Raw genomic sequence first — 23,994 nt, forward strand, 5'->3', positions numbered from 1 at the left:
TTTTGTTTGTTTATTGTCTTTTCCCACCAGCAAAAATGTATTACGTGCAGCTCTGAGCCATTTGCTGTGCTACTATGCTGAAGTAGTAATGTTGTAAAGATTTAAAAAAAGTATTCTACTGCCAAATATAAGGCATTTGTTAGTCTCAGAGATGATGGCTTAATTTTTAGTATTCCTTGGTGGTTTATATCTTGACATTTCTTATGACCTACAATTAAAATGACTTCAGTTAAGTCTCAACTTCTATCCAGATTGCTGAGTGTGGTTGAGTGTCTCCAGGGAGAGCCTTGAACTACTTGCTAAATCAATTTCTTCTTTTCTCAAAACAGATTAAATATGTTTTACCACTTAAATTAAAAAATAAATAACCCCATATGACATAACTGCTACATGTAAAATTAAAAATGCGCCGTGCATATCGAAGGGTGGTAATTTTGATGCCAATGATGTGCTTGATAGTATCCCACCAGAGAGAGAAATGAATGGTTAAAACCAAGCATGTCTAATCCTGTCTCGCTGTTCTGCTAGTCTCGTTTGAGAATTAAGTTGATGGCACACTACTTGGGTGGGTGCTAGACGTGGCTATAATCTTCTTTAGCAGAGCCTGAGACACTCTTACCACTGCACTGCCTCCCTGGATGTGGATTTATATGTGTTTTTTTAATTTATCTTGTTCATGCATACTGCTTTATTTTCAGGTCAGCTCCTTCTCCTTCAGTGAGATTAGCTGCAGAACTTGCTTGTGACTCACCTGCAGGCTCGGTCAGTGCTTCAAGTATAATTTTAGTAGACTCCTGCCTACAGTTTATTTTGTGTCCAACACATGGGAGAAGCAGAGGGAAATCAGTAGCTTCTGGCGCTCTGTGAATCTGTGAAGGGACAGCCAGGCAGCTGTATGTCAGGTCAGTCAGATGCACTGGCTGTGCCAAAGCAGCCTTTGTTCCTTCTGACCACTTCCACGCCTGTGCTCGGGGGGTATTGTTTAAGGATCCATAAGTACAATAGGATATAAGGGAAAGGGAAGGGGAAAACTTTTCTGAAATAGAACAGAACACACTAAAAAAGGTGGATACGGGAATAGATGGCAAACAGTCTCTAATAATGGGATTTTACAAGAGATGTCCAATCTCCAGAACAATGATTCAGTTTAAGCCAAGGTTATAATTGTGCTTGTTATCCTGTGCCCAGCCCCACTCCCCTGTGCAGAGCAGTCACACCAAATCTTTCTTATTTCAGCTCAGGCCAAAACCACCTGCATCTGGTGGTCATTTCATAACAGAGCTGTGATGTATGTCTTCCCAAAAATGCACCAAAGTGCCTGCTCTTCCAGTTCTATTTCCCTGTTCCTGTGTATACCCCTTCCTCACTCCTGATCCCGTACTACTGACTTGTCCCTTGAATCTGGGATGTGGGGCTGCCCCAGGAACTTGAGGGTTTGTAGCAGGAGAGCAGACATGGGTGACAGCAGCGTTGGCCTGGTGGATTTAGGTGCACCAGGCTCGTCCTAAATTCACATACAGCATGGAAGAGAGAGCTGGATTGGAGAAGTTGTTCTTCCAGTTATGGGATTTTTGTGGAACAAGTTAGGAAAAGCAAAGTATGTTTCTGTTGTTGGAAGCTGAAGATCAGGATATTGCTCACTGCTGCTGTTAGGTGTTCAGATATGTGAAGGGTATGACACAGCCCTAATGCTCCCTTCTATCTCAGAGTGAAGAAATTACAACTTCATGGCTTCCTGCATCTGAGAAAAAGTGTACTCCAGATATGTTCTTTCTTTTTTGAAATAATGCGAAACACTAGTTTGAGGTGTATTTAATTTCTGTTTATGCAGATAAAACAGTTAAAGGCAAATTTTTGTTAAAAATCAGAAAAAATAATTGAGGCAGTTGTGACTATTTACCACAGTGAAAAACGGGGAAAAAAAAACAAGCAAAAATTATGAGTGTCTGTGTTTTACAGTAATGTGGCTGTTGCATTTTGGTGTGATGTGTTTGCCTGCTTTTTGGTTCTGGTTTTAATACGGATTATTGAGGACCGAGTGTAGATGTAGGCAAAGTTGAAAGTTGTCAGAAACTGCAGTCCCTGTGCCCTCCTCCTTTCTGATTCCCTCCCCTTACAGCTTTTCTTCCCACCTTTACTCTCCTTCTGTACCCTGTCTCTGCCCAGGAAAGCAGCACACCAACATGCTTTCAGCTTAGCCTCTTTCTTTTTTTCCCCCCTCCAAAACCCCTGTTATTTTTCATTGCTTACTTTAGCAACATTTTATGCTCCTTTTTTATATAAAACTAGCAGACTACTTATTTTTGGCAGAGGACAGCATCCGATGCTCATCAAGCATACACTCAGTGTTGATTTTGAGTTGCTTTAGAGTTTCAAAACCAGCCATGTTTCTAAAAACTCCTGAGTTGATAGAGGGCTAACAAGGACTTCATATATTATTTAAATGCTCTATAGAAGTGTGTACATTTTCCCATATAGCAATAGTACTCTTGTTGACCAGTAAGCTTATTTAGGAAGTGCAGCACTTTGCTTTCTTCACTTATGACCCAGTTACAGCCCTGGATAACTGGGAAGTTGAGGTTGTCCACACGCTGTAGTTTCACAGGAACTTTGAGTTTGAACATACTCTGCAGTTCAAGGAGAATAATGCTGGAATTGGAAAACAATTGTGAAAGTAGAAAAATACCCTGAAGTGCACCTGCCTTATGTGTTTCCATGAAAAGAATGTACAACATAAATACTGCAAAGACAGACAGTTAAGTCTGTTTTCTAGGAATTACCGTCTGTGTTTTGTATTTGCTGTCTCTTCATTTTTGTTTGGGTATGTAGAGGCCATGTATTTTGTGCACGGAAACTGAAGGTTTTGTGCTTGGTTAACCCTGAAATTTTATTTATTTACAGTTATTTATTCCAGCACAGGCTGCATCCTGAGTTGTAAGCAGTGACATAGCCTGGTGTCCCTCTTGCTTTCCTTGGAGGATAAAGCTGAGGAGGAGACACAAGGCTTCAGGGAGATCTAGAGTAGTCCTGTCTCTACAAGCTGGCGGCCATCAGATGGGACCAGAGAAAGCAAAGAAAGTTGTTTGTGTGTGACTCAAATCTATTGCAATGTTATGGCTGAGACTTAGGAGGCCTCAAGATGAGCTCTGTGTTTCGTCCCTTTTGGATTTCTTCCAGTTCCCTTCTCCAGTGTTTCTTATATGCTTTAATTTTATGATGCCCAGTTTGCTCTGGGTGTTTCCCTTATATATACTTTAAAACAAACAAACAAAAAACTGAAAGCTGAAATTATGTGAAGATGATTTTGGAGAAATGGCTCTAGGAAAGTTCCTAGTATTGCAGGAGATGGGATAAAATCTCTAGAATTGGCAGCCCTGCTGTGCTGCCTCTGCTTTTTCCTCTCAACTTCTGCAGCTTCCCTGCTTGTGTTGCTCATCTCCTGCACCGTATTGATTTTTACAGAATAATCTACTTGGAGCAGGAGTTTTGTCTATTATGCACTTGTAATGCACCACATATGCATTACTATAGAACTAATCTAATACAGAGTGTCTGGGATTTCATGCATCGAGCGGCTTGTAGCCAAAAAAGCATTTGGCCAAAAATCCCGTGTTTTTGTGCTCCCTCTGCTGGATCTGAAGAGCGGGAAACACCTGTGGGTCCCCTTCTGGCTCTTCCCCATTGTCACCGGGCAGCTCCCGTGCCCGGCACCCGTGGGTGTTTGCAGGAAGGAGTTGGTACTTCCCAGTGTCCGCTCCTGCAGTGGTGTCACAGGACTAGATGATCTTTTGAGGTCCCTTCCAATCCCAAACATACTGTGATACCGTGACGTGAACTGGATATGAACGCAGGAAGGGTGGAGATTGTGCAGCACCGAGTGGTGCCACAGCAAGGCCGTGGCTTCACACCTGGAAAGGGTGGCAGATGCCGAGTTCAAGATGTTTCCAGTTGCCTCTTCTTCCCCATCCATCTGTTTGCATTTTCAGGTGCAGCCTGCTGCCCTCAAAATGTGCCACTGAGACTGCTTTGAGGATCTTCCTAGAAATAGGGTGGGATCAGACAGATCAGACTGTAATTAAAAAAAACACCCACACTGATTCCAGTTCAGAGCAAAACCCTGTGAATTGTGCTGGCAGAGGGGGCTGGCTGGAGGGCACAGGCTGGGGCAGTGGTGGGGGATTAGGTGCAGCCCCTGAGCAGGTTGTGTGGTGAAACCAGGGAGCAGATGCTGTTGGGGACAGTGCCAGTGTCCTTAGAATAAGCTTGGACCCGATTTGCAAAAGGGATGGGTGGTCTGCAGTGTGAATTCACAGAAATGTTAATGGGTAGCCCTTTTAAGAGGTGCTTTATAAACCGCAGTAGGGGTTGTGGTGCCTTTGTTACAGGTGGGCAGGACTGAAGCAGAGAGGAGGGGGCTCAGCGCTGGTGCCGTGTGTTGCAGCGGTGCAGTGGAAGCTGGTTTGAACAGCCTCTGCTCTGCCCTCTGCCATCATGGCTGATCGCTCCTGCCCACTGCCTGCTCCCTGTGTTTTGTTGGCACAGCTGTTTAGGAGACAACATGCTGATGGAAATTAGTTCTCCCGATCCAGCTAACCATGCAGCTGCACAAATGCGGGGTTGGAAGCGAGCGCCCAGGAGGGGGAAGTGAGAGGTAAAGTTTAAGCTGCCAAGTAAATGCTACAGCCCGATTTGCTGAAGTCCCATCCTGTCACCCTGGAACGGTACCCAGCTCCTGGCGCAGGGAGAACAGAAGTTTATCCTTTGGAGGAACAAACTTAGAAGCTGGATAAATAGCTAATACCAGCTCCATTAAAGACCCAGTCTACGTAAGCTGAGAAAGTCATGTTAACACATACTAAAGCTGAACCAATTAACGTGTTTTTCCTGGCTTGTGTAAGCAGAACAAAAGCACTGGGGAAAACTTCCGGATGCGAATAAATATGTTATTGGGGGAAAACATTCACAGTTCAATGAGGCCCTAAAAGCCAATCATTCACCCAGAGTGCCTGTCAATATGTAACTTCTCTAAAATTGCTATTTGTTGTGGGACAAGAAAACCAGCAGAGTTCCTGCCTGAAGCAGATGGTCCCGTGGTGGCACCGTACATTTTGGGGTGGGATGACTGTTTCTAACATATGGTTTTCAGACGTGTTTTTATTCTTTGTGAATTATCAGTGGACAGAATACGTGTGACTGCAGAACAAATATTGAATGTGACTAATAACTTGAGGTTTTTCTTCCGCGTTTAAGTCACTGGTGACTTTTGCATCCTACAAGTTGTCATGGAAGCATCTGCTCCCACAGCTGGTCCTTGGGTAGGAACCTGGACTGGCCATGAATTGCATGCCTTATTTTTTCTTGTAATACTTGCTTTTTCATGTTTGAGAAATTCTTTTGCATTAAAGTTATTTGCAAGTTAGTCATAAGAGAAGCAAAACATAGTCAATGTGTTCCTTTCTTCAATATTTCCTGAGTTTTGGAGACTATTAGTATAAGGCTGTCAGGACACTTTACTTGCCTGCTGAAAGAGCATGTAACAAAATACATACTGCCCATAAACATTCCCGTGTCCCTTTGCAGTCTTTCTTTATAATTAAAAAGCATTTCCTAGAAGTCACAGTGCTGTGCCAGCATAATCCATAAAGTTGCTTTGTTTTGCTACGGACAGGACGGTGGTTTTGAGGTATTTGGGCATATTCGCTTAAGCAGATTTGAGGGGTTGGTTTATGTTTTTAATAGCACTTAGCTCACAACAGTCAGCGAGCACCCTTTATAAAGAGAATACAAGAGACTTCAGCACAACCTTTAACTGGGAAAAAAATTACCATTTTGCTCAGGAAATTTTGAGATAAACCTCAGCAGATTTCTTATTATCTTCTCCGCATTTAATTGTTACAGGCAAGATCTATAAAACGTAAACTGCTGGAATGAGTCTCAAAATCTTAGAGGTGGCAGAGCTGGGCTGCAACCCTGACCCAGCCTCAAATCTGCTCCTCCAAGCTTGGTCCGGGGTCTCTTAAATGCTCTTGATTCATTTCAGGTCTGTTCACTGAGCTAGTTCAAATGCTGCCATGTTATGCAGAGCAGAAGGGTGATGTGTCTGCGTTTTTATTGCAGGAAAATGGATCTTGTTATTTGAGGGTGTTGAGGAAACAGTCCCCAGCTACCGAGAGGAAGAAAGGCCGGTGGGAAATATTCAGGTAGGAAAGCTTTATGGACCGTCAGATGGTAAAAACACTTGTTGGCCTTCAGTATTCTTCCAGACGCTGCATCGTGTTTTATGCTTTAACGGCTGATCTGGTCACTATCAAAGTTTATTTGTTTTTTTTAAGAAGTGGTCTCGTTTGGTCAATTGATTGCAACAACAAAACACTGCAAGCAAAGCCCTCAGCATAAACATTCCTCGGGCTATCCCTGGTACAATATCGATCCTGATACAGAATACAAACAAATTACTCCTTGCATGAGCCATTCGAGCTATAAAACAGAGCAATAATATGTTCTACTTGCTGCCAATAAATGTGCATTTATAATAAACAAAGTAGAAATCCCTGAGTAGAAATGAACAGTAGTTTCAATAATGTGTTCAATAGTTCATGTCCAGCTGTTGCACAGAATTGAAAAAACACAGAGCTGGGCGCTCCAGGGTTTCTGTTGCCTCCCCGCCTTAAGAAAAATAACCTTTGCAAACTTGTTCCGTTCCTGCTTTTTCTTTGTTTTGGGGAGTTTTAGATATTTTAAGTATTTTATAAAGCAATAGACAATCTTTGCCATATTTCTAGTGTAGTTCAGAGCTTCTCGAGAATTTGATCTTCATCTTAATTTTTTTGTGGACCAGCTGCCATTCCTTACACTGTTATGTGAGTCATCTCCATGTTCACTCCTTGCTGTATCCCCATGGCATTTCCTCTTATTGGGAAATAGCATTAAAGACACTTTCATACATTCTTAGTGGTTTTGAATGCAACTGAAATTAGGGTGGGAGAAGTCAGTACCCTTGTGCCCATCAGCACCGACAGTGCATGGATGATAACTGAACCCGTTTCCAAAAGGAAATAAGTTAATAAGTTGGTTTTTTTAATGTGCTCTACCATGCTCATATAATCCTCCTCCCCCTCGTACGTATTTTCAGTGATGTGCCTTGATGAGCTACAGGCAGTTGACCTGAAGGCATTTCTTGATGAACATTTCTGTCTGCTCTCAGCCTTGAAAAATTCAACCTTTTCAAGAGCTGTATGGGAGAAAAATGTGTAAGACTAATATTTATAGGCTGAAAGAGAGAGAAGAGGAAAGACTAAAGTGTAAAACTTGCTCCCAGCAGATATGCCATCCCTCTTTTACCTCTGATCATTAGAAGCATTTCTGACATGGATATAAAAGCAAGTTAGTGGTGTGTGCCTGCTATTCGCTGTGCTTTTGTACCACAGGACTGTTTTCCTTTTTGTATGGTGATGTTTTCGTCTATATTGTTTTAAGACAAAAACACAAATTTCAACTGATACTCAGCTATTACATTATGATTCATCCATACTCTTGTATTTTAAATGATTATTTCCAAGTACTTACACGTGGTTATTGGTTAAAATGGAAGGCTGTTATTCAGGTTCACATTTTGAGTTTTTTCATAATGTTTAGCAATGCTCGTGTGTATGAATCTTTTCATTAATAGTTCTAACTGAAATCCTATTGGAAGACTAGAAGGAGGAGAGATTTTAACTATGCCGTAATTTTTGCCAGGAAAAGATGTTGACTATATTAAGAAATACAATAGTACTGATTGTAATGCTAATAGGAGATTTAGAGGACATTGCAAATACTTTTTAGTGGTGCTTTAAAGGGTATACTGTATTTTATGCCGCCTGAATATAAGTCTAAGACTTTGGTCTTTTATAATAAAAAACCAGTGTATGGGCATAGCAATGCAGCAAATAATTAAAAACAAACAAAACCACCACCAACAAAACCCCAGACAACCAACCACACCAAACCCAGTTTTAAAACTACGTTCCTGAAAATTTAGTGGAGATTTCCCTTGACTTGAATCATGGTTTAAATAAATGAAATAAGAAATATAAGAAATTACTCTTCTGTTCCATGAAGGAACTTAGGGCAGAAGTTCCTTGCTGTGCTTGGGGTCACGTGGCCTCGCTGCTGTAGGGCTGGAATGTTTGCCATGGTATTTCCGGAGGCTTCATAAACACACAGAAAGAACAGGGAGGATAGGAAGACTCTTTAATTATTATATTCCCTCCCCCCTTGCCTTTTTTTTTTTATTTCCTTCTTTTTTTGGCAGCCTAAATTCATTACACTTTAGGTATGAGGTTTTTTTTAGGAATTCAGAAGAGTCTTTATCTGATCTGTCCGATGAATTTTAAGAATTAATCTGTTTTTTAAATAGGAAAGTTATTTGACACTTTATTAATTGCTGAATTTGTCTAGAATTATTTCTTACTTAATATGTAGGTTGCCAGGTATTAAACTAAGCCTAACTCTACTATTTAGATGGTCTTAACGGTTTACTTTTGGCGTGTGTCACTGTGAGTGGCATTTAGTAATCTGACTTGATAGCTGTCATCTTGCAGGCTCGAGTAATGCAAACAAGAGATGAGCACTCAAGCAAGGTTGCGGTGAAGAGCCATTTCCCAAGTCCTGCTGCGGCAGCGTAGAATCCCCCAGTCAAATCAGAAAAGCACGGAATTAGTTCTGGCTCCTGGGATATGGGGGTTAAGATTATGCAAACCTCTTATTTCAAACTGTAGGAATGGCGCTTGCTTCTTTTGAGACTTGGCAAGCACCAGTGCAAATGGGGATTGTGAGGACCTCTGTTAGTCTGTAATGTCATGAGTGTGTTCTGTCTTGGTGGCAAGGTGGGCTGGAGGAGACCCTGCAGTCCCTCTTACATCCCTGGCCTGGCAGAGATGCATCTTCTCCTCTTCCTCCTCCCTTCCCCTTCCAGCCAAGCTGAGCTGCCTGTTGAACAAGAGCAGAGAACTGATCCGTTTTAAAAATAACCCAGTGAAAATGGAGAAGGAAGGGGAGGATGAATGAAGTGTTTTTAGCTGAAGCAACTCCATGCGCTACACAGGACCATAAAGCTGTCCTAACGCTAGCAGGGAGGGTGAGGAGAGGCCGGCACAAGGGGAGCTGGTGATGGGTGGCCAGAAGTAGGAGCTGCTTGTTCCAGGCTTGCCACTGCGAGAAACCACCCCACCAACACAGTGGTGTGTTCCGTGGGTCAGTGGAAGGTTTAGAACCATATCAAGATGGGCTTGTTGCTGAGTCAGTTGTTAATCACATCAGAAGCTACAAAAAGGCACCATAGTTTGTCTTATAGCTTTCCTTTAAAGTATGAAAGAGTGGATTTTTTTCCCCAAATTCAGGCCCTGAATTGGCATGTTGAGGAGGAGCCTTGGTAGGTCTGAAATTGAGCAAGATTTTGGGTTCTGCACATTGACAGGGCTTCCTTGCTCCTTCCTCCTCTCCCCTATCAAACATTTTGAAGCCTATCTTTTAAGTATGTCTAAGTATGTAATGACATTCTCCTGGTGTGGAAGTGTAACATTGATCACTTTAAAAAAGTAAGACTTACATTTTTTTCAGTAAAATATGTAATGTCTGGTTGCCACAGGTGCCATATTGTCTGATTTCCGCTGGTACCCCTGCACACTTGCGTGGGCACAGCAACACAGATGTTGGAAGTGGAAGAAAGAAAAGAAGGAAGAGGAGCAAAGTCATGAATTGAATAGTTGGGAGGGTCTTGGGGTAGGAAAAATAAGGCAAAGACACAGCAGGACAGAAGGCTGGAGGTTTGAGGAAGGCAAACTGTCCCTCCCAAAATGAGCTGCTTTGAGAGAAGTAGGTGTTAGAAAATACGGGCATCTTCCCATCTAAAAGAAGATGGGAAGAACCAGTTGAGGTGGTTGTAGTGATAATTTTGGAGGAGCTCCCATGCTGTAGGGGTGGGCAGATGGTGAACAGCAATGGCTGTTTAGGCCACTGATGCTTGAGCCACCACTTCTTACTTCCTACTTCAGTTGTCTTCAGTGCTGTACTTTTAAGTAAAATGCTGTAGTACCTTCATTTTCAGGTGAAAAGGGACACAAATCCATCTCTTCAGGTAGTGGAAATAGTGCACAAAATCTTCTCTTTTTTTGGAGATGTTGCAGTGTTTTATCTTGTTCCTGAGTGTATCTGGCTAGTTTGTAGCTTCTGTGCCTTTATGAGAATGTACAAAGACTTTTTACAATTAACGTTGCAATGATAATACGTGTATCTGAATAATAATTCTCATGCCATTTGGCTTTGCCCCTTGCCATCTAAGAGTACCCAAACCTTTATAAGGAAACTTTGTTTAGGCAGGCCAACAAGAATCACAGTTGAAACTTATTCTCAAAAGCTCCGTGTTCTTAATTGCCTTTGACAGTGGTTGGGAAAGATGTCACTTCAGCACAGTGAAAAGCAACCAAAAACAATTATATTTTTAATGAAGGATTCTCTATCCAGACGGATTGATACTGGCAGGACAGTATCGGTTAAAAATAGAAGAACCTTCCGGAGACACATTGCAGTTTATCCTGGGTTTATTTTGTCTTAACAAAAAGCAATGTACACATACTGAGTGTAGACAGCCCTTTTAGTCTGAGGGACTTCCTTTGGCTTCTGGTTTGTTTTGTTTGGTGTTTTAATATTATTATGATTATGTTTTTAAAAGCAAATGTTGCTTTGAAGGGAGACCAAATAGAATAAGTATTGTGTTTCTCATGTGGCTGCATGGGAGGTTGCTGTGTCCTGTGCTAAACCTATTTTATGGTGATATGTAGAAGATTCGTATGGCCTTATAAAGGATGCTAGCTTGCATTCCTCTGTGTGAAGAAGCATTTCTAAAAGAAATAATAGGCAGATTGAGTATTTATTTTTGTTTGATACCAAAGTTTTCATAGCTAACTGGCAAATATTTTACTTCTCTGCTCCCTCTTTTCCCCTTAATCTTGTTTATCTCTGCAATGTTTTCTTCCAACTATTAGAAATGTGTTGTTCTAGGGTATTTTAGGTTGTCTGCTTTAGAAGCCAAGAATTTTTGTCTTTTCACTGCAAGCATATGTACGGAAAGGGATCGAATGGTTAGTTTATCTTCTATAGCTTAGGCATATGTATATTGTATATGTTAGACATATTTTAGAGATATTAGATCTGTGGGTAAGTTGAGATCTTGTTTCACAGTTGAGTCTGTTAACCGTTGACAATTATTTGTTATGTATGTATTTTTAAATGACTGACAATAATGTGGATTTTTAAATATGTTTCATATTGAAAAGTATCTAACTAAACACCTCTATTTAATCTTACTGAAGTTAGAAAATGCAAGGTACAACTGTTTTTCTTTTCCACACATTTTATTAGGCCTTGATATTTCTGATAGCATAGCTTTCTTTTTCAGGCCTTAAAGTGGGAAAAGAGAAAGAGAAATTTATTTCCTTGTCAAGACAAAAGAACAATGCAAGTGTAATCTCAGCTCTTAGTTTTTCTTTTGTCTATGTCTAAGTTCATCTCTTAACCTGGCATCATTAATCCAGTTTGATTTGTTCGTGTTTTCAGAAGTTTATGAAAGGACAGTGAAAAGAGAGGGAAAAAAAAAATCCCTTGAAGTACCTATCAGTGATTCAAATGCTGCTTTGAATCATGAAGCTGTGTGACTGAGATCTGCATTATCAGTGCCTGAAATGCTGTGTGAGGTGCCGGCAGGTGTGTGTAACCTCAGCTGATGATCGCGGCCAAGTGCTTAAACTCATTGTTCTCTGTCAAGAAGGGATAATCTGCACCACAGATCAAACTAAGAATTTTCAAAGAAAATATTTTGAGCTACCAAATTGTGGAAAGCCTCCATATGACACAGTGTAATCTAAAACTCTCACAAGTGAAAATAAACCTGATTCAGCTGCAGAATGTGAATATGCAGAGGGACGTTTCTGCAAAACCACGTGGGATCCCTTCTCTCACTTGCTTGTACCTGTCTCATGCAGTAGAAAAACCTGAAAACTAAAAATACCGCTCCACAAATAGAGTGGGAGGAAGAAGAAAACAGCAATGAACGCTACTTTTCACAGATACTGTTTGTCACAGCAACAATCTGGTGGCAGAGAGCTCAGCAATATCATTACATGTTGAATAAGAAGGTGTTTCTTCTGTTGCCTTTCAACAGAGCACTGCTTTAATTTAATGGAATTTCCTCTTGCTTATGTGTGCTCTTACTGGGTGGACAGAAGCTCACTAGCTTCTGTAGGCTGCTTTCTGTTTAATATAGTTTAGCAATGACCATTTTATTGCTATCCTTTTAAGTGTAAACATTTCCAGTCTCTTTTGGTGTTCTTCTTACAACATGCTATTTTTTTTCCCCTGATGACTTTCATTGCTACCCTTTGATTTGTGTGTCATTTTGCTTTGAATCTGTAAGTTTCTCTTAGAAACTAGTGCCAACCACCAGATTATTGCTACTCCTTTAGTATGAACTATGGCACTGGAGGATTGCCATTTTCTCAGGTGCCAGTTTGATAGTAGATATTTCCTTCTCTGAGCACATTCCTCTTTTGTACAATATTCAGACGTCCACCAAATGAAGTGGATTCTTGGTTGGTTGGTGGGAAGGGTAGCTGTCTCTGCATAGAGCCCATTTAACATGTATATGGTAATGTGGGTTTTTTTGGTCATTGTTGTCCTGGACCTGATAGAAGCTGAGAAGCTAGAGGTGCTTTCTATCAGTCTGTATCGTCTTGCTGCACTTGCCCTGCCTGTCCCTCACACCTTTGGTGTTTCTGGTGGCTGTCTTCTGTCTGGTGCCCTACACCTACCCGCTGCCTTTTTTGTCATACTGCCTCTGAAGTTGTCACTTGGAGACCCTTGTTCCCTCAATCTGTTCACAGCCCTCAGGTCTGTTGGTCTGCAGTCAGAGTTCATGTAGAGGGAAACCAATAGTCCTTCCAGTAGAAGGGTGTACCCCAAGAGGACATGTACCTACACCATGTCTTGTGGGCAGACATGAGCTTGATCTGCTCGTCTTCAGCTGGCCACATTCTGTGTGTAGCCAAACCAGAAGGCCCATATCCATCGTTAGCATTGTGTTGAGCTCGAGCTAATAAGCTCGGTCTCTTGGCAGGATGTGTTAGATCAGGCTTACTGCTGTGCTAATTGTGCTTACACAGCTTCCAGTTTGGAGCTGGCTCATTTACAGCTGTCTTGGACGGTGGCCAAGGAGGCTTGCCTCTGCCTGCAGTGTGCCATGTAGACATACACACATCCAGCACTTGAACGTGTCTGTCAATAGCAGGAAATTATATTTGGAGGGAGGGGAAAATCTTTGGCCTGGCTGCAATTGTAAACAAGGACAATATTAATGCAGGAGGAGGTAGGTAACAGTTTTAGTAAGCAGAAGGATTGATTATTCCAAATGTAGACTCACTACCACAAGTTGTTTTCAGCCCCTATATTTGGCCCCATCTTGTTGCTCCATTTACTATTGGTTTTGGTTTGGGGGCGGGGGGGGTGTTTGGTTGGGATTTTTTCCACAATATTTCTTGGGGATGTTTCCCAGATTTAAGAAACTTTATTGTAGAAGGGAGCAGCCTGGTATTTTAACTGGGAAGCAGAAACTCATCTAAAGACAATATTAAAAATGGGTAAAACTTCAGAAGAGAGAACTTCGCCTTTACTTAGTACTTGGCCCATCCTTTGTCTTCCCTTACTTGGTATGTTAGCAAATTAGTTTGTAACTGGTTATAAGGATCTGCCCATCTTAGTGCTGGAAGTGCTGTAGTTACCTAAAGATACAAAACACTCAGTAGTAACAGGAATTATATAGAAAGAAGAAACCCAGAGCTGTAAAAAGGTGGTTTGTTTGTTTTGTTTACTTAGGTTTGGAAAACGAGAACTCAGAACGACTTGAAAGCCACATCCTCAGCTGGCATAGATTGCTTTACTCAGTTACCAATGGTTGTGTTATTTACTTCAGCAAGAACTTGTCCCCTCAAATATTAAGAAATCTTCTGTCTGTGGAAGAGTAGATGGGAACACATGAGTGTGTATGTATATAAATATAGAAAAAAACAGACTAGCCCCTTCTTTTAATGTGAAATAATAAAATGATTCATCAGTCACATCACTATAAGCTCTCTTAATATTTGAGCCCATTTTTCTCAAGTTGTTTTATCGGTCAAAAACATCCATGCATCGCTGCATTCATTTACTTGACAGTTTAGAGGCCACTTCTCTGTTTGAGCAAGCCTCAAAGAGACAGTACCAACCTTTTAGTTTTAAAGTCGCTGTTATTAAAACAGCCAGGGGAATGTATCTCTGCAAAGCCAGAGTTGAATAATGATTTAGCTCCCAGAATTAATTTGAAATTTCAGTAGCACTAAGTAATATTTTAGTGGCAATATAATCCTGTACATTACATATTAAGTCTGCAGACTGCAGTGCCAGTGGAAGAACCCTGCAGTATTTAAATGACACTGTAACACCACAGTATTATATTCAGGTCATTAGGGGGCATTTTACAGGATTGAAGTTATCTGGCAGAATGTCAAGGGTGAATCGTATAATCTCTTTTTCTTTGCCTCTCCAAATATGTAGATTAGGGGTTTAAAAAAACCCAATTACGCCTAACTCGCCGGTGTTCCTTCTGAGGCGCAGCCCGCTGTATCACCTGTGTGCTGCCTGTGCTGTCAACAAACCCCGAGAGCACGACTCAAGGAGGAGGAACAGACACAGGCGGCTCAAATGGCTGGGGCTGGAAGTGGAGGAAACATTGTACTGAGGGTTGATTTTTCTTTTTCTGTGTGAGTCAGAGCAATTGATAGATAAGCATAAACCCAGGTATTTGGCTTTTGTGGCAGGTGTCAGCAGGCATCTGGAGTGATGGAAAGTGCTGAGCCCCGAGATGAGTGTTTTCCAGAGCAGATCCCCAGCGCTAACCTGCTGAAGAGGCAGGGGCACTCTTGCAATTGAATGTACCAAGGGAGATGGACACCTCTCTCTCCTTTGTGCCTTAGAAATTCTTTCTAAATTCAATGTATGTGGCCCATCACAACGATTTCGATACCTCTTTTCAAATGTACTCATCATTCAGACAGCTCTGGTTGAATTCAGAGAGAGATATTAGGCTGTGAAAAGCATGTGTTCTCAGCAGCTTATAGCTGCCTCTGGCAGGAGTTACTGCCATTCAGATCTGCTAGAGAGATAGTTTGCATGATTATTCCGTGCACCATTAAAGACAAACTGATCTGGGTTATTTTAAACTTGTAAATAGTGGCTTTGGATCATTCTTTGGCTTTGGATCATCACAGAAGTAGCCTTGCTGGCTGAAAGGCAGTGAGTTTGACCATGTTATCTTCCCTTGTCTTTCCTTCAGTGATTTTTAATTACAGCTTTGAAGGTGATGTAAACACTTGGAAAAAAATGAAGACAATAATAATAATTTAAAAAAAAAAAAATAGCGAAGGCAAGTGAAGTTGATACGATGTCCAACTTCCAGTGGTGGGAATAGCAATGGTGACAGTCTGGTCAGGGGACAGTAAATGTTTTGACCAGCAGAGCAACCATCATGTGAATAGGACACATTCTTGTGCCCTTTCTGTCCTCAAACCAGTTGGGGGAAGAACCCAAACAACTCATTTGAAGAGTTTGTTTTCATCTGTCATAGAATATGGGCCAAGTTCCCATATGGTAATTCCTGTTTTCTTCTTGCTGCACTTTGTTTGATTAGAAATTCTTGGAGAAGTCTTGGGGACAAGAGGTATGTTTGACTGGTCCATGCTGGTACATGAAAGGAGTGCTGAGGGTACTGGAAATTATTTTTTACAAGTCTTCTTTTCAAAAATAGTGTTAACTTCTTATTAAGGAATGGTGCCAGACTCTGATTTGTAGAGAAGCACTGGCCATGCCAATGGGAGGATTGCCTTGCTGGTCAGACCTGCTGCTGTGGGAGGCTGCAGGGGTGGATCAGCAGGTTAAACATAGCTATGGACAACAGGTCTGTGAACAGATATTCTCACTAACATCTGACTGTGGATGCTGGGAAGTAAAGGCAATAAACTACATAATGGCTGGGCTCATGCACCCTGCTTACCCAGGATCTTCTGGTGCCATCCTTGCAGACCGAACACTGAGCTGGATGGGTGACTGGATTAACCTAGTGTGGCATGTCCTCTGTTCCTACTGAGTGCAGCTATATAACAGTACTTAAAATATTATTCTCGCTATATTTTAAGTTACATCAAGAACAGCAGCAGCATGGGGTGTTCTTTGGTCTTCTACTTTTTTGACATGAGAAAAGACTAAACTTTTATGTTAATATTTTCATGGATTTTACATAGCCTACTTTCACAGAGAATAAAGTTCCAGTTTAGATTTGGAGGACTGTGCTCTCTTGATCTTGATGTTGCTTTGGTTGTCCCTAGCTTTTGTTTTAAACTATACAGCAGGATGCCAGTGCTGCCCATCATTTTGTCTGTGTAGTTTTTTGTTTGTGGCTATGTGGTGGTTGTTAGTTAGCTTTTTCCTTCCCCAAGTGAAAGGCGATGGGCTTTCCTGAAAAATGTCTGTAGACAAAGAACTCTGCAGAGTGGGTCTCTACTGATCTATGCAGTTTACAACTACTTCTATGAGCTGTCATTTTAAAGTAAAAATAGAAAATGTAAAATATTGATCACATATGCAAGTACAAGAAATATACATATGTATACTAGCTCTCCAGTAGCCTGTAGATAGAAATAGATTTAAATCACATTTTTCCTTCTAATGAACTCATAAGGTTATGAGCGTGTGGAAAGAGCTTTACTACAGCTATATCACTAAACAAAGAAATCTTTTGAGTTGTCTTCTTCTAAACAAGGGACATGTGCTTCTTATTGGTACAGCAGTGAGCAATACCATGAAGTTTGTGATGAGAGATATTTGTTTTTCAAATGTATACCGTATACCAGGTGTACATACACACCAGAAATATATAGTGGCCTGGTATGTAATGTTCTTGTGCCACTTGTACTGCCTGTATTTGCTGAGGCTGCAACACTTTTTTGCACTAAGGTTTAGGTAATTCAGCATCTGCCTTTCTCGACTTAAGCAGCCGTGCTGCTCTGACTTGTGGCACACAGCTGAAGCCTGTTTTCCTCCCAGCTCATTGAAGGCAAACATCAGGAGTACAGGGTTCACTGTCCTTGGCCATTGCATCCATGGTGACTTTTTGGATGCAACCAATTTGAACTATTGCCAACTATGGTTTTGGTCCAGAAACTTATCAAACTACCTTGTGCCTTTAGCTTCTTATAAGGACTGATCAGGGAGATATGAAGATTGTAGGATAGTCCACATTATCTTATGAGATGATGTGTATATAATAAGCTCTGAATAATTACACAATAAAGTAATCATCCAGCAAATTATGATGTTCCTCAGTAGGGAACCTCAATAATAAGTCTGCAATAAATAGAACTTTTAATAGCCATTGTGAAAGGGCTTTAAGTTTTAGTAGTGTTTATCTGGAGTTGAACTGATACCAAGTTCATTTTTCATTTCTTTATAGAATTAAAATTCTTTGCTCAGAATGAACCCTAATTGTAAATCAAAGGTATTTTAGAAATAGGGTCTACTGTGGATTTTCATTTCAGTGTTTGTTCCCTTCTTCCAGAGCAGATTGTAGATGTTAGTCTCAAATTATGCCTTATTAAAAGATTCCATGTAAACAGTAACTACTCTGGTTCTTAACCTGATGACATTATAGGTTCCTACACAAAACCAGGGAGTTGACCAGATCTGCTCATTCTGTTGTACAAAGGTAGCTGGACTTCTGCCAGCAGTTCAGTGGATTGGATTCAGTTTTAATATTGGTTGATAATATGCCTGTGACAACACCCAGCATTTTTGGGAAGTTTTTGCCTTTTTCTTCTGTAGCTGGTAAATTTATTTCTTTGGATATAAATACATGCAAAACCAGTTCGCTACTTGTAACATGAATGTACTATGCAAGCTACCAGAATCATAATAATTATGGATGTAATGTTCTCTGATGGAGATGCTGTACTTTGCAGTATGTCTGCTTTCCTGCTTTTGCAAGCTTGCGGTTGATTTGTTTTGGCAACGTGTGCACGCACACACACACAAAGCACATTATCAGCCTCAAGCTTCAGGCTGAATGTGTGAGCCCAGGTGTCATGTTTCTAATGCCCTTTGCATGAAATGTGAAGTAATTGCTCAAGTGTAGAAACTGTACGTATGTTTGGAAAGTGAAGTACAGGCACAGTCTGTGATTTCAAGTGTCTTATTAAAACGTGTGTGTGGTAAGGCCACGCTGTCTTCAAAACAAACTTTTCATGTTCTTGAACTTTAGACTTCTCGGTCTTTAAAAGTGGAGTGAATGACAGAATACCTTAAATTCCTCTGTATGTGTTTATATTTAGTAGGTGTAAAGCCACTTAGACTGAGCTAGGTTTCTGCAAAGGAGAAACATCTGCCGAATTAGTTTTCATGAAGTACATGGTTCTCTTCAGTTTCTGTGTTGTGAAGCAGTGGCCTCCCATCCAAGAGGGGAAGAAACATACAGGTATAGCGATCCGTTAAATAAATGAAACGAGTGAATCGTGGGTAAACAAACATGAGTGACAAAGAAATAATAAAGGGAGAGTGAAAAGTGCTCATACACAAAGAACAGGGGACAGTGCTTTACCTCTCCATTATGATCCCAAACCCCTAGAGGAATCAAAGGCTTAATTCTCACTGGCAAGACTGAAAGAAGGTTGAGTTCAAAAATAGCTTTGGCTCAAAAAGGAGGGAGGTAGTATAGTCACTGAGATGAGTAACTTCAGGTAATGTTTGTGTGTCTGAGATGTCATTGAGATAACTGGTGCTTAGGAAGAGGCCTGCCTTAGCTTCTATTTTCAGTGCAGAGCCACGTGAAATCAATACCTGAAATAGGCTGCTCCAGGTGTGCGTTGTCATTATACCCTATTTACTGGTCTCTATTGATCCTCTTTTTCCATGTGTGTGATGCTGGGACCTCTGAGGCCACATGCCTTGGTTGTCTTGTGGCAATAAGTCAAGCCATTCTATAAATCATTCCTAATGAATTACAGAGGAAAAAAACCTTGTCCTTTTTCTTAACTGGTGAAGACTTCTAAGAGGACAGTGAATGCTCCTGTGTAATTTAACCCCTGGACTTGTCCTCAACTGTGTTCTCACAAAGCTATAAATTGGCATGAATGCTGAACATACACTGTAATCCTTATCACCACTGTATCACCTTCAAGTCATGACTGCACTTTTTTTTTCTAATCCATCGATACAAGAGATGTCAAGTCACGCTGTGCAGAAAACTGAAGTAAAACCAAGTTTTTCTAATGTAAAAAGTTGTTTTGACTGAAACTTTTTGTTTGGAAATATGGCTATATCAGTTTTACTGCAATTTTTTTCACTGTTCCTCTGAACCTTACTAATTCCCTTGCCCTAGCAATAGATGCTGAGCAAGAGCCTGGGTAACTTGTAAGAAATGCATTTCCTAGAGGTAGATGATGGTGTGATGGCTCTTGGGACTAGATGTTATGTTATAACCTAGGCTGAGGCAAATGGCTGCGTTTTGTGTTAGCTAGGTATGGGCTTAGTGAATTTGGGCTCGGTCATTTCAAAGATTACCACAGAATGAAATCTGAGGGAAATTGCACAGTGCACATCATGAGGCAGATACCTTTGTGGCAAGATGAGGTAACCTTCAGGTGGTGTGGGCTGAGAGCGGGGACTCGGTGGTGAGTTGCGAAGCATTTGCAGCAGCAGAAATGGCTTAATGTTGCTGAGAGTCCTTTCCTATACGCATTAAAAGTGATGGTGGGCTTAATTTCAGACATGCAGACACGTACAAGTGCTTTGACTAGATACTTTCTGGACTTAGAAACAAGGTAGGATCTAATACGCCAAGGAGGAAGGATTTATTTAGTTAAAAAACTCACTTTTTAACAGGTTGAATCCCTGATAATCTTATCAGAAGGTTGTTGGGCAAGTGAGTGTCTTCTACAGTAGTCTCAATATTTTAACTGCAGTTAAAAAAAAACAGAGTGAGGTGTAATGGTATCGAATGAGATACAAGAGTCTGAAAAATCCTGCTCACTAAACTGATATGTTATCCAGGAAATTGATGAATATCAAAAGCTGTTTCTTCAGATAGCAATACCTGGTTTAGATTCCCAACATGAATGTGAAATTTGAACGCTGAGAGAAGGCTATGTCTGCTTATAATGGTGCTAGTTTTGTATGCAGAATTTTGGGCTTATCTTGAAAGGGATTCTGACATACAATAAAACTGATGAAAACTGTTTGAGCCAGCAATGCTTTCTTCTGACCTTACGCATTTCTTGGTCTATCTGTGTGAGATTAATTTGAACACAATTTGATGTTTACTTCCTTTTTTTCTTTTTTCTTTCTTTAAATGACCAAACATACTGGATAAAAACAGCTCCTGCAATTAAGAGATAAGATATATATTTAAACTGAAGCATATTCTTCCGTATGGGAATAAAACTAGGAATGTGTATCTTTCTATTGAATGTTTGTGCACAGGGCATAGGAGGCTACATCTGTGGTGGTAGTGTTTATTTCTTTTAGAATAGCTGAATGTTTTCTTCAATTAATCAGTTTTGTGGCGAATCTGGAAGTCTTTTCCACCACTGTGGAAATCAAGTGGTGGCCACTGGCCCAACTGGTATCTTGCACGTAAGTCTGTTGGTAGAAGGAGCAGCAGGGCACACATTCCATTTATGGTTTGTGTATAATAGATTGTATCCCCTGAAAATGAGCGCTCATAGCTTACTTATGTTAAACTAAGAGTTCCTGTTGTGCAGGGTGCTCACACGCCCAGGAATGCTGACAGAGGAGCCCATTGCTGTCCCATGTGGTGGAGCCTCTGAGGTCACCTGTGCCACGTTGCTGCTGAACGTGGGAGACCCACCAGGAAACCAGACAGCTTTGGGGGGAAGTTTGGGTTTTGAGATGTGAGTAAATGTTCTTTGGTCAGTCAGTGTGTTTGCGTGTTTTCAGCCCTGTTGGGGTGTCTTTTATATTTAGTGCGGTGAGTGGCATAAGTAGGCATTGCTTACCCGCTCTGAGCCACTGCCAAGGAGACCAAATACATAAGTGAGCAGATTTTTGCACTGAGCAGTTTTTTTTCACAAACTGGCGTAATTCCCACTAGTTCCAGTTTCTTATCTGTCTAATAAAATGAGTGATCTTCAGCGTTTCCACATGATGTCTTGGAGTCCTTTATTATTTATCTTCATGACTGCATGTGTGTGAGAAGGGATGTGGTTATCCCTGGGTTACAGGAGACAGGCAGGGCATGAATTGACTTCGACTGTGCCTGCGCTATTGTAGAGTGCTCTGTAGAATGACTCTGGTTTTGCAGCTTTTGAAAAAGGTTTAAGAAAGGGTGTTTCTCATTATGCTGCGCCTTGGAGGATTCAAGAGCAAACTGCTGTAACCACCGGATTGGAAGGAATATTGCCTTTGCTCACTTTGTTTAATCTCTAAAAGTCCTTATCAAAAATCGTGAGTGTTTCAAAGTCTCGTAATGGTTTGAGAGTCTTGTGTCCGCTGAAGGAAGCCCAAACCAGCCCAATTGTTTCTTTTGAGGGCAAGGTGCGGCGTGTTGTTTGTGCAGCCAGCCTTGGCAGTGCCTTCCCCTCCCCAGCTTCTTTGTCCCCCTTCTCCCCTTCACCCGCCTCCCCAATTATTTTTGCGGAGACCTTGGCTTGCTGCTTCTGGGGCAGCAGCAGCAGCTGCTCGTGCTGTCCTCTAATTCTTCCATCCCGGTCACAGGGGACTGGAAGGGAAAAGACGGTCTGTCTCAGCAGCAGTCCACCAGCTGCCACTACAATCTATAATGCGTAAATTTGCAAAATATAGCTTTTAATTTTGCTTTGCAGTCAGAATGAGAAACCAGAGTGCACCACCGCTGCCATCATTGATTGATTAATAGAATTTTATGCTCCCTGCTCCCTGGTTCAGGCTTGGACAAAAAGTACTTGGAAGGGGCTAAGAATAAAAGGTAAGGACCCTGACAGACTTTCACACCGAAGGAGTAATTAACAATAAGATGTTGTGTATGTATTCTTGAGAATACACTCTAGATAAAAGCTTTTGACTAATGCAAAAATACTCAACTAAATTAGAGTATAAAATTACGCTTAGGGTTATAATACTTTCTGAAGTACATGGATAAGCAGGGCTTCTTTGTTACAGTGTCAGTGAATGAGGGAGTTCCACAGATTCTAGCATAAGTAGTTTTCCTGAAAATGTATATTGAAACGAATTTTTTGTTTTGAGGCTTTTTTTTTGAGAGAGAGAAGGGAGGATGAAGGAGAGCAGGCAGCATCGTTACTGTTCTTTCTCTGCTGGCTATGGAGTTAAGGTCGCAACAGTACTGCTTGCTTTGTGTCCAGTCATATGTCTCGAGTACAGAAACAGCACATAGAAAAGATAAGCAATCTCCAGTAGGAATCCATTAGAAATGGATTTGTAACCTCTTCAGTATTTATGAATGATGAATCTTTTTGTTAGACCATTCAAGAAGGACCAGCCAAAACGTGGCTGGAATTTGTGAAAGAACTGGTTTACAGTGAACAGTTTGACTCAGTGGGTAGTTGAGAAGACTTGAACTATAAAACACTATTCATCCATAAAAATAATTGTGGTTGTGGCACACTTTGTAGGCCGAAGAAAGATTGTTGTGTGTATAGCTGAGAGAATTAATTTATATCACAAGTCAGTTTTGCAGCTGATGTCCCTAGAGACCCCTTGCCCTCTTTGTTTTTGTCTGAAGTCCTTTGTTGTGGAAGTTGCGTGGGCACCATAGTGCATGGAGGCTGGCACAGAACCCTTTGTGCACCAAGTCGTTATGGGGGCTCCAAGATGGTCTGTGTCCAGGCTTCCTTGCAGGTGGCAGCTGGCCGGCTGCTTTCCTCGGCTGGTTTCACTGGGGCAGGGACTGGGAGAAGGTGGCAGTCACACTGGTGTGCCTGGTCAGGCCTGTGCACCAGGACGATGTCCCTTGTGGGCTGCTGCCCTCCAGCATGTGCTACACAGTAAATCCAAATGTGGAGCAATCACAGATCTTATTTTGACAGTGTGTCCATATTTTAACTCTTCTGCTGAACACCTGCAAGTATACTGGTGTGCAAGTTGTAATTTTTTGTTACTAATCAGAATATACTGCATCCAAACCAAAGCTTTAGGTGCAAATTTGTCTGGATTTGAGAGAGAGCATATCTAGACCGTACCTTTGTGGAACATGCTAACTCTACCAATAAAGGCACAATGTAATCTAGTACCCATCCCCAGTCCTCATTTCTATCCATTTTATGTGTTACTAATGTCAGTAGTCCTAAGTGAAAGCACAAGCAAACCCTAATCTCACAAGTTTTACTAATTCTGATAAATACATTGTACAGATATGCTAGCAGAACTAAACTAAATCCAGATGTCTCTTTGGGACTCCAAAGAAAAATAACTTCAGATAATTTAAATAGATTTTGACAGCGTAAAGAATCAACAAAGCATACTGTGTGCATGTGTGTGCACATATCTTAAATTTGTTGGAGTTTTCTAACATGTGAAAAATACAGTGTACACCACGTCTTCCAATTCCAGGGCAAGTGCAGTAAGAAGAAATAATATAGTGACCATATATTTTTAGACACCTGGGAGGTAAGAGAAAGGAAGAGGAGAAGTGTTTTGCCCCAAAGTCCTTCCTTGTTACTTTTAAAAAATGAATGTAATATGCTCAAATGTTTATATAAAAACGCTGTTCAGTTGTCTCATTTAGAAGTGAAATCTAGCCAAGAGCACACACTTTGTGTGGTTTGAATGCAGTGTTTTGGGTATGCTACCGACCTGCTTGTGGGGACAGAACAGAAATCAGACAGAAGCTGTTCACAAGTAAACCAGCAGAATTCTTGGAAATACTAC

This window comes from Nesoenas mayeri (assembly GCF_963082525.1).
Source record: "Nesoenas mayeri genome assembly, chromosome: 7".
NCBI classification, from domain to species: Eukaryota; Metazoa; Chordata; class Aves; order Columbiformes; family Columbidae; genus Nesoenas; species Nesoenas mayeri.